The sequence below is a fragment of the Heterodontus francisci genome, chromosome 29 (assembly GCF_036365525.1).
Source record: "Heterodontus francisci isolate sHetFra1 chromosome 29, sHetFra1.hap1, whole genome shotgun sequence".
Lineage (NCBI taxonomy): Eukaryota > Metazoa > Chordata > Chondrichthyes > Heterodontiformes > Heterodontidae > Heterodontus > Heterodontus francisci.
In genome coordinates this window covers 48,281,987-48,293,115 of record NC_090399.1, presented here as the reverse complement: position 1 = coordinate 48,293,115, position 11,129 = coordinate 48,281,987, and the positions used below count along the sequence as shown (strand labels likewise).

The 11,129-nt window shown below is 42.7% G+C and overlaps 1 non-coding gene across 1 annotated transcript; it reads right to left on the bottom strand.

The window, feature by feature from the left end:
* Positions 1-8,723: 8,723 nt before the first annotated feature.
* On the bottom strand, positions 8,724-8,813 carry trnap-cgg (transfer RNA proline (anticodon CGG)). The gene is given in 2 exon segments: positions 8,724-8,759; positions 8,778-8,813. It is a non-coding gene; the product is annotated as a tRNA-Pro (tRNA).
* Between the last annotated feature and the right edge of the window lie 2,316 nt (positions 8,814-11,129).

Genomic DNA, 11,129 nt, shown 5'->3' with positions numbered 1-11,129 from the left:
GGTCATCACACCATCTCAAACAAGTCAGCATCCAACCATCTCCCCTTAATATTCAATGTCATTATAATCGCGGAATCCGCAACTATCAACATCCTGGGAGATCCTAATGACAAGAAACTGAACTGGACCAGCCAAATACACACTGTGGCTACAAGAGCATGCCAGACGCTGGGCATTCTTCTGTGAGTTACTTATCTCCTCAACCCCCAAAGCCAATCCATGTCACAATGGAGGAGTGTGATGGATTACCCTCAACTTGCCTGGATGAGGACAGCACCAACAAAACTCAAGAAGCTCGACACCATCCAGGAGAAACATCCAGGATTGTCACCGGATTTACCACCTTCAACTTTCACTCCCTGCACCATCAATGGAGAGTGCCAGCAGTGTGTACCATCTACAATACGCACTGCTGCAACTCACCAAGGCTCCTTCGACAGCACCTTCCAAAGCCGGGACCTCGACCACCTCGAAGGACAATGGCAGTAGATGCATGGAAACACCACCACATGCAAGTGCCCCTCCAAGCCACACACTATCTTGACTTGGAACAATATTGCCGATCCTTCGCTGTCACTGGGTCAACATCCTGGAAATCCCTTCCTCACATCACTGTGGTGTACGTAGACCACGTGGACTGCAGTGGTTCAAGAAAGTAGCTTTTCTCCACGTTCTCAAGGGCAATTAAGGATAAGAAATGAATACTGGCCTCGCCAATGATCCCGATAGTCCATGAAAGAATAATAAAGGTACACACAGATAGACACACAGACTGGCAGAAATATGCAGACACACAGACAGATTTGCACACATGCATATAGATAGATGCACACGTACATACAGAAATGCACGCAAATATACAGATTGATCACAGAATTGTTACAGTGTAGAAGGAGGCCATTCCGCCCATCGTGTCTGCATCAGCTCTCTAAAAGAGCAATTAAATCAGATTCATTCCCCTGCCTTCTCTCCATAACCCTGCACATTCTTCCTTTTCACATCACAGTTTAATTCTCTTTTGGATGCTGCAAAAGAACCTGCCTTCACCACACACTTAGGCAGTGCATTCCAGACCTTAACCAGTCGCTGCGTGATAAAAACATTTTGTTCGTGTCACTTTGCTTCCCTTCACAAATACTTTAAATCTGGAATTAGTCTCAGTTTTCTCGTTCCTGACTGGTGATATTTTTACTTTCTCTCGTCAAGTTGCATTTCGAAATTTGGGGGCGTGTTAAAACTACTGTTACTACAGCTTCATCTTCTTAGGCAGTCTCTCTGGAACGAGCATGACTTTTTTTTGCACTCCAGAGTTGGAGGAGCTTAGGTGACTGACTAGTCCAATTCTGTATCTGCACACTCTGTCACGGGGGGAGCAGACGGTTTTTGGTGAGGCGAGTGAATGGGATGCTCGAATTTCCAAATGCTCTTTCCACCTTTGCACTTGGTCGCTGCCTGGGCACGTTAATGTTCTTCAAACTGGCTGGCACATTTGTGGATGCTTGTTCTCCATTTTGTGTGGTGTTGAAGAAATCCAGATTATGCCCAATTGTTGAATAAATTCTCCGGACTCAGACGTTGAGAATAAACACTTTATTGCATGATATCATGGGACGCACACCTTTCCTAAAGGCGGTCCAGTGCCACTCCAAAGAGCTACAGATCGCTGTGGACTTATATAGTATAAAAGAGGCAGAGCTAACAGTTTCACAATTAGATAAACACCCATAAGATGGTCACAAGACTGCCTACGTGATGGTGCACCATGCAGAGTCCGTTATGAGTAAAGCGTTAGTTTCAAAAATAACAAACTATAGTTCCTTAATACAATGCCCACTCCAGACATCAATCTGGCCGTAACGTCTGATTGTGGTTAGCTGCACTGTCTACATTTTATGACCATTGGTTAGATTAGCTGCAAGCTGTGTCCTGTTTTGCTGCTTCTACAAAGTTACGTAACAATCAGCGAAGCTCAGCAAAAACTTCTCCCAGATGTGGTCTCGGGAAAGCGATTCTCATGAATCAGTGCAGATGTCACATATTCTCAGGGAGGCTTGAAAAACATCCTTGTTGCATTTCCTCTCTCTTCCGGCTGGCCTCTTCCCGTGACGCAGCTTGGAGTAGAATGCTTGTTTTGGGAATCTTTTTTTCTGGCATGCAGATGACTTGGCCTACCCGACATAACTGACTAGCCATGACGAGTGTCTGCAGCCTGTGGATGTTGGTTTGAGAGAGGGCACTGATATTGAAGCGCCTGTCTTACCACTGAATTTGCAGATGTTGCAGCTGCACTGCTTGTGATATCTCTCCAGGGCTTTTAGATACCTGCCATGAGGGGTCCCAGGGAGCGTTTGTCACATGAGCCTTTGGAGCAGGCTTTTATCTACCCCTGAAAGAACATCCTGACAAAGATACACATAGCCAGCAACTGGGCTGATCAGCTAGACATGCTGATCATGTGTCACTATATAAACCTTCAGAGACAGGAAGGCGGGGTCAAGGGTAATGGTGTGATCCAAAGCACTACCTACCCTCCCCTCTCAAACAAATGCAGTTGAGTTAAGCAACCAGTTTTGGCGTAATGTGGCAGATGGCTTGAAGATTACTTTCAAACTTGTTCAACTGTGGAAGCTATCATTTCAGTTGTACCCATTCTGTAGCTTCTGTAAGATGGCACGAGCACAAATTTCCTGATTCCAATGAAACACAAGGCTTAAAAGACCCAGTGCCGAGATAAACACACATACATATACACAGATAGACACATGCACAGAGACACACACATACATACATGGATACAAGAATGAAAGCAAAAATATAAGCACAGATACACAGGAGCAAACACAGACCCTGATACAGCTGGGCACTTAAACACGCACTGACGCCTGGGCATTGACATACACACGTACACCCTAGTTGATACACATAGAGTGAAGCACAAGTACACTTACATATATGAATAAAGTGACTTAGACAAAGAGAGAAACAGGCTGTGAGAAACATTATCACTAAGTTGGCTGATTTTTGACATAGCAGAGGTTCCCAAATTTGACAAGATTATTCAGATGCTGGGAAGAGGCAGCGGTGTGTCAATCAAAATTGTGTAATGCCTGCAATACCTATGCTCCCAGTGGCGGCACTGCAGTCCTTCCATCAACTCTCCCAAGTTCATAAATGTGTAACACATATCCAACATAAAAAATAGGAGAATGAGTACCCCATGTGGCCCCAGGAGGCTCCTTTGGTATCGAAGAAGATCATGGCTGATCTGATCCTGGCCGCAACTCCACTTTCCTGTCCGGTTGCCATATTTCTTGTCTACCAATAGTTCAAAAATCTGTCTGTCTCAGCCTGGAATATATTCAATGATTCAGCCACCACAGCTATCCGGGGTAAAGAATTCCAAAGATTCACGACCCTCTGAGAGAAGAGATTCATCCTCATCTCCTTCTTAAATGGACGACCACTGATTCTGAACCTATCTCCATACGTTTTGAATTCCCCCACAAAGGGAAAAATCCTCTCAGCATTTGCACTGTCTAGCTGCCTCAGATTCCAAAATTTTTCAATGAGAACTACTCTTATTCTTCTAAACTCCAAAGTGTGCGGGTCCAACATGCTCAACCTTTCCTCGTGTGACAACCCCTTAATGCCAGGAATTAACCTCGTCAACCTTCTTGGAACTGCCTCCAATGCAAGTATGTCCCTCATTTAATAAGGTGAACAGAACTATACGCAGTACTCTGGGTGTGGTCTCACCAACGCTCTGTACAATTGCAACAAGACGTCCCATCATTTATACTCTATCCCCCTTGCAATAAAGGCTGACATTCCATTTGCCTGCATAATTACTTGCTGCACCTGCATGCGAACTTTTTGTGAGTCATATGCGAGGATAACCATATCTATCTGTAACACCGGCTTTCTGTCCTCTCTCTCAATTTAAATCATATTTTGTTTTTCGATTCTTCCCAGATTATACTCCATCTGCCAAATTTTTGCCCACTCACTAAACCATTCTATATCCCGTTGTGGAGTCTTTCTGTCTTCCTCACAACCTGCTTCCACAGCTATCTTTGTATTGTCAGCAAATTTGGCTACAGTACGCTCAGTCACTTCATCCAGGTCATTAATATAGATTGCCAACAGTTGCGGCCCCAGCACTGATTCCTGTGTCTGTACATTAGTTCCAGTTTGCCAACATAAAAATGACAAATTTATACTCTGTGTTTCCTGATACTTTGCCAATCTTCTATCCGTGCTTATATATTACTCCCAATATCATGAGTTCCTTTCTTCTGCTTTTAGCTGTTATGTGGCACCTTATCGAATGCCTTTTAGTGATCCAAACATGCTGCATTTGCTGGTTCACATTTATTCACTCTGCTCTTTACATTCTCAAAGATCTCTAAAGAAATTGTCAAACAGAATTTCGCTTTCAGAAAGCCATGCCAACTCGGCTTCATTGCATTGTGATTTTCTAAATCTCTGCTACTGCTTTCAGCATTTTCCCAATGCCAGAGTTCAGGCTGAATGGGCTACTGTTTCCCACTTACTGTCTTCCACATTTCTTGAATAGGGCATTATATGTGTGTTTTTCCAGTTCGCTCGGATCTTTCCAGACTGTCGGTATTTTTTGAATATAAAAACCAGTGCGTGCACTATCACTGAAGCCACTTCTTTATAGGACACCAGGATGCAGGCCACCAGATCGAGTGGACCTGTCAGCCGTTAGTCCCATTAGATTGCCTAGTATTTCTTTTCTCTTGTCATAATGCTTGTTTTCAGTTTCTCTCCCCCATTTCCCCATGAATTTCATTATTGGGTAGCGTTTAGTGTATTCTCGTGTGAAGTCAGTTACAGATTATTTGTTCAAACTCCCTGGCATTGCCTTGTTTCCCATTATTAATTCACCAGTCTCATCCTCTAAAGGACCAACCTGCACTTGAGCTACTCCCATTATTTTTATATACATTTGGAAGCACTTACTGTCTGATTTTATATTTATTGCTACTTTACTCTCAGAATCAATTGGCTCATGTTTTTTATTAGTTTTCCTTTGCTGATTTCAAAATTCCATCCAATCTCTGGCCTGCCACGAATCTTCGCAACATTGTTTGCAATTTCTTTCGATTTGATACCGTCATTAACTTCCTATGAATGCTTCATTCTTATTGCAGAGTCTACTTTTCTCACTGTTGTGATTGATGAAATATCTCCTTAAATGCCTGCCTCTGCTAATTTGCCGTCATGATTATTAATCTATTGTTGCAGTCCAGTTTAGTCAACTCAGCCTTCATACTTTTGTAATTGCCTTAATTTAAGTGAAAACACGACTTACAAAGCCAAGCTTCTCACCCGCGAACTGAATGTCAAATCCTATCATGCAATGATCATCCTGCCCTCGACGATCTTTTACCATGAGATCATGAACTAATTCAGTCTCATGACACGTTGCCAGGTCTAATACAACCTGTTTCCTGGTTGCAGCCACAACGTTCCAAGAAATTGTCCCGAATACACTCTATGTACTCGTCCCCAAGGCTACTTTTGCCATTTGGTACGTCAAGTCTATGTGAAGGTTAAAGTCGTCCACGAATGTTGCAGTGCCTTTCTTACGACTCCCTGTTATTTATTGATTTATGTTCTGTCCTGCAGTGTAGCATTTGCTGAGCGGTCCATAGACTGCACCACCTATCCGAGGAAACTACCACTCTCACACTTTTTCTGCTAATAAAATTACAATTTGATCATTTTTGTCCGAAGAAACCGCCGTACTGATACTTTCTCACCGAGGAAACAGGCGCTCCGATACATTCTATCCGAAAGGCGAGACTAGTCCTGTCGGTCTTTCCTGATCCTTAATTCCCTCTGAACGGAATAGAGGGAAAACATGAAATTAACGTTTCATTATCTGAATGCACGACTCATCTGATGAGCCAGTGACATGAATAGAGGTAAATAATCTAGATCTGATTGCCATGACCGAGACATGTTTACAAGGAGATCAAGGTTGGGAAATGAATAATCCAGGGTGCACAATATTTTGGAGAGACAGACACATTGACAAATGAGGAGAAGTAGCCCTGACAGTAAAGGAAGACATAAGGTCATTGATCAGAAGGGATCTGGACTTAGGGGATCATGACGTGGACTCAGTTTGAGTGGAAATTAGGAATAGCAGGAGTCAGAAACCACTGGAGGGAGTAGTTTAAAGACCGCCCTAATAGTAGTTATGTTATTGGACTGAACATTAAACGGGAAGTGTTTGGAGCGTGTAAAAAAGGCAATGTATTAATTGTGGGACATTTTAACCTGCATGTCGACTGGAGCAATCAAATTGGCAACCGTGGTCTAGAATATGAGTTTGTAAAATGTCTTGTGGCAAATTCTTGGAGCAATACGTTGTAGAACCAACTAGGAAAGAAGCTACCTTATATCTTGTACTGTGCAATGAAGCAGGGTTAAAAGCAATGCCAGTTTAAAATATCCACTGGGTAATAGTAATCATAATACCATAGAATTTCATGTTAAGTTTGAAAGTGACACGTTTCAATAACAAACAAGATCCTTAAACTTAGACAAAACCAACTATGAAGGTAACGGAAGAGAACTGGCTAAGGATGATTGGGTAAATCGGCTGGAAGGTATGGTGGTAAATGCACAGGGGAAACATTTAACAAACACAATTCAACGCGTTCAACAAAAATATATTCCATTCAGAAATAATAACTCGTCAAAACAGAGACATCCGTCGCTCACTAAGGAAGTTCAGGAAATTATTAAAAGAAGACTTACAATGTTGCAAAAATAGTAGCAAGTCTGAGGATTGGGAGTGTGTTAAGATCCAGCGAAGGGCTACCAAAAAGTTGATTAAAAAGGGAAGAAATATAATGAGAGTAAACTAGCCAGCGGATTGTCATGGCTTTTATAAGTACATAAAAATGTCCTTAACTGGTCTGGCCTACATTTAACTCCATACTCACAGCGACATGTTTGTCTCTTAAATTACTTCTGAAATGGCCATTCAGTTCAAGGGCAACTAGGGATGGGCAATAAATGCTGGCCTAGCCAGCAACACCCACATCATATGAACGAATTAAAGAACAGAAGAGGAGAATATCTGAAGTAGATGTCGGTGCCTCAGAGGTAGAGACAAGAGAAATCATCGTAGGAAATAAGGAAATGGCAGAAGCATCGAACAAATATTTTGTGTCTGTCTTCTCAGTAGAAGACACGAGTTCCATACCAGAAAGAGGCATTAACGTAGGGGCTCATAAGAGTGAGGAAGTTAAGGACATTGATATCAGCCAAGAAAAAGTAATGGAGAAACAAGTCGTGGTGAACAAATGGCCTACATCATAGGGTTCTAAAAGAGATAGATGAAAAAGAATAGTATGATTAGAACAAGTCAACATGGTTTTGCTAAAGGGGGATACTGTTTAACAAATTTATTAGTGCTTTTTCAGGAAATAACTAGTCGTGTAGATAAAGGGGAACCAGCAGATGTAGCATAACTGGATTTCCATAAGGCATTACATTAGGTGCTACATAAAAGATAAAAAGGCAAGGTAAGGACTCATGGTGTTGGGGTTAATAAATTAGCATGGCTAAAGGATTGGTTAATAGACAGGAAGCAGAGAGTGGGCAGAAATGAACCATTTGCAAGTTGGTAGTCAGTGAATATTGGACTGCTGCAAGGATTGGAGCTGGGGCCACAGCTACTTACCCTTTATACCACCGACTTGGATGAAGAGAAAGAGTAATGTATCTAAGTTAGCTGTGATAAAAAGCTCAGTGGAAAGGTAGACTGCGGGGAGGATATTTAAGGAAGGAGATACTTGCACGAGAGGCGGTGCAGCGAAGATTTACTAAATTGGTCCCTTGGATGAGGGGGTTGTCCTATGATGAGTGAATGAGTAAATTAGGCTCATAATCTCTGGAGTACAAAGAATGAGAGGTGATCGAATTGAGACATACAATATTCTGAAAGGGCTCGATCGGGCAGAAGTTGAGAGATTGTTTCCACTGGTCGGGGAATTTAGAACGTAGAAGCACAGCCTCAGGATAAGGAACCAATCATTCAGGACTGAGATGAGGAGAAATTGCTGCACTGAAAAGGCTGTGAATATTTAGAATTCTCTACCCAGAGGGTTGTGGATGCTCATTATTGAAAACATTTAAGGCTGGAATAGATAGATTTTGGGTCACGGAGAGAATCAAGGGATTATGGGGAGGAAGCAGGAAAGATGAATTGAAACCCAAGATCAGCTATGATCTCAGTGAACGGCGGATCAGGCTCGATGGGCAAGTGGTCTGCATCTGCTCCTATTTCTTGTGCTCTGTCATTCTTGTGAACCGCAGGAAAAGACTCAAATCTGGCTCAGAGCAACTCATAGAATGCGAATCAAATATTTTCAAAGCATTATCACACTGCAGGCCTCCAGCTCCGTCAGACTGCATGTTCTTTCATGCAAGTTTTCAATTGGACGCATCCAGCGATCTACCTGAACTCACAGGCGTGGTGAATTGGAATAAATTCAGAGTCCACTTACAAGTGCAAATATGTCTTGATTTTCTCCACGTGTGTGGCATAGTCAACTCGCCTGCAGTAAATCTTCTGGTTCTCAAACATCCTCCCGAGTGAATTCAATACTGCCTCTGGAACGCAGAATGCGATTGTGTGGAAAATATCAGTCATTTGAAGTAAAAACAGTAACACTGGAGGGCTCGTCCGGGATTCGAACCCGGGATCTCTCGCACATCCACGTTGCAAAGCACCCGAAGCGAGAATCATACCCCTAGACCAACGAGCCACCTACATTGTCGCAACTTCAGCCAATGAATACATTTTCTGTCTCCCACAGCTGATCTGCCATTCTTCCATGAATGGGCAGGAATGAACTGCCTGAGGTGATAGTCGCCGATGATGCAAGAGAGCAGCACCAGATAGGCGGCCTCACATGTGCTCCTTTCCATCTGGAAACTGGGGAAATCTTTTTAAAAAATTGATGTGTTCGTTTCCGCGGCTGAAATTAGATTTAGAAATGTGTATCTTAACTGATGTAGCGCTGCAGGATCCATTACAAACCAACTTCTTTGATGAAGTAAGACTGTTGATGAAGCTGGAGCAATAGATTCTGTGCATATGAATTTAGAAAAGGCATTTGATGAAGTGGTGTGTGTTATCTTCTAACTTATGCGGTGGTAGAAATTTCGGGAAATGATGCAAGTACATGACCATCGGATGTATTTACATCCTAAGAAGTACTTTTTGAAATGTTGCTCCTTTTGTCATGTTGGAAACACATAGCAAACTCACACACAGCAATTTGACAATGAACTGTTCAAATGTTTTTGTGATGTTGGGGGGATATATTATCACCGAGAAAGGACTGGTTAACGGTCAGCATAGAGTACAGATAAACTGGACATTTCCAATTTGGCAGGCTGTAACTAGTGGAGTGCTGCAGTTATCAGTGCTGGGACCCCTTATATTTGCAATCGACATGAATGACTTAGACATAGAGGCCAAGAGTAATGTATTTAAATTTGCTGACGATGCAAAATTAGCTGGGAACAGAAACTGTGAGGAGGACACAAAGAGGTTGCAAAATGATGTAGACAGGTTTATTGAATGGGTAAAAAGGCGGCAGATGTTGTATAATATGGGAAAGTGTGAGGTTATCCACTTTGATAGGATGATTTGAAAAGCAAATACACTTCAACACTTTTAAAATACTGGATAATCTGGAGACGCCTGGATTGGTGCATTTCTTCCTTGAAATTATTTGTGAGAGTTACCTCACTTTTGAATTTAAAAGCAAAATAAAAGTAGCATTTTTACATGTTGTTAAACAGGCAGCACGTAAACATTTCAAAGAGTTCTTCTCGTGTCCTGTTCAACATTTTTCGTTAGAGCAGATTATCTGATCACATGTCCTATTGATGTTTCATTGCAGGAAGGTCAATGTATTTTTGCATAAACTGCGTTTTCCAAACTTTCTGGTAAAATGACTCAAACTCGTATTTCATTGTAAGCTCATGATCTCCCCATACAGCGGAAATGTAGGAGATAAAGTGAGAACTCCTATCCCGATGAGAATTTTATTGGCGGTTCTTGTATTACTTGTTGCTCCAGATCTTCTCGCTGTCTTTCAAGGTGAGCACGGTTCCCTCTTCAGTGATCTTCACATTTAAAGCGCAATCTACATTATTGTGTGAGTGAAACAGTCACTGCAGTATCTGACAGTTGAAACTAACACCTTCAATTGGATTTGAGGAAGCTGGATGTAAACATGCGTTCCTTCAGTTCCCGTTAGCTGACAAGAGAGAAAAGCAACCGACATTGAGAGCAGTATCAAAGTCATCCCTCCGCCAGCAATCTACGCTGATGCAACGTAATGGTCTCCTGCTGGGCACCTGCTGCCTCCACACATTATCGCTAACTGTCTAAGTGGAACAGTGAGGTGCTTTGAGAAGACAGGGCAAACTTGTTTCGGTTTCAAATGCTCACTTTATCGAGAGCAGTGTGAAACATTTCAAAATAATTACTTTTTGTGTACACCCTAGTGAACCAGGGTCTTCGGCGTGTTCCGGTTATAATTGTTGCTTTGGGAGGGCGGGGGGGGTGGGGGCGGGGTGGGGGGGCGGTGAAACCAAATCACTCCAGGTAAATCCCCATAACAGGCTTGAGGGGCTAAACGAACAGCTGCAGTTCCTACGTCCCTGCATTCCAATACAGCACTGAAACAGGCCCTTCGGCCGACCGAGTCTGTGCTGACCATCAACCAGCCATTTTATACTAACCCTACATTCCCTACCACATACCCACAATTTTCTTAACACCTACCTGTATTAGTAGCAATTTTATAATGGCCAATTTCCTTATCAACGTGCGAGTCTTTGGGTGTGGGAGGAAACCGGAGCACACAGTGGAAACCCACGCGCTCACAGGGAGAACTTGCAAACTCCACACTAGCAGTCCACCGAATTGAATCTGAGTTGCTGGAGTTGTGAAACTGCGGTGCGAACCACTGCGCCGCTCCAAACTGAGATGAAATTTGCCGTCAGGACATTAAAGGCAAATAAGTCAGCCAAACTTTCTTGGTTTGCATTTTGCTCGCAACTGC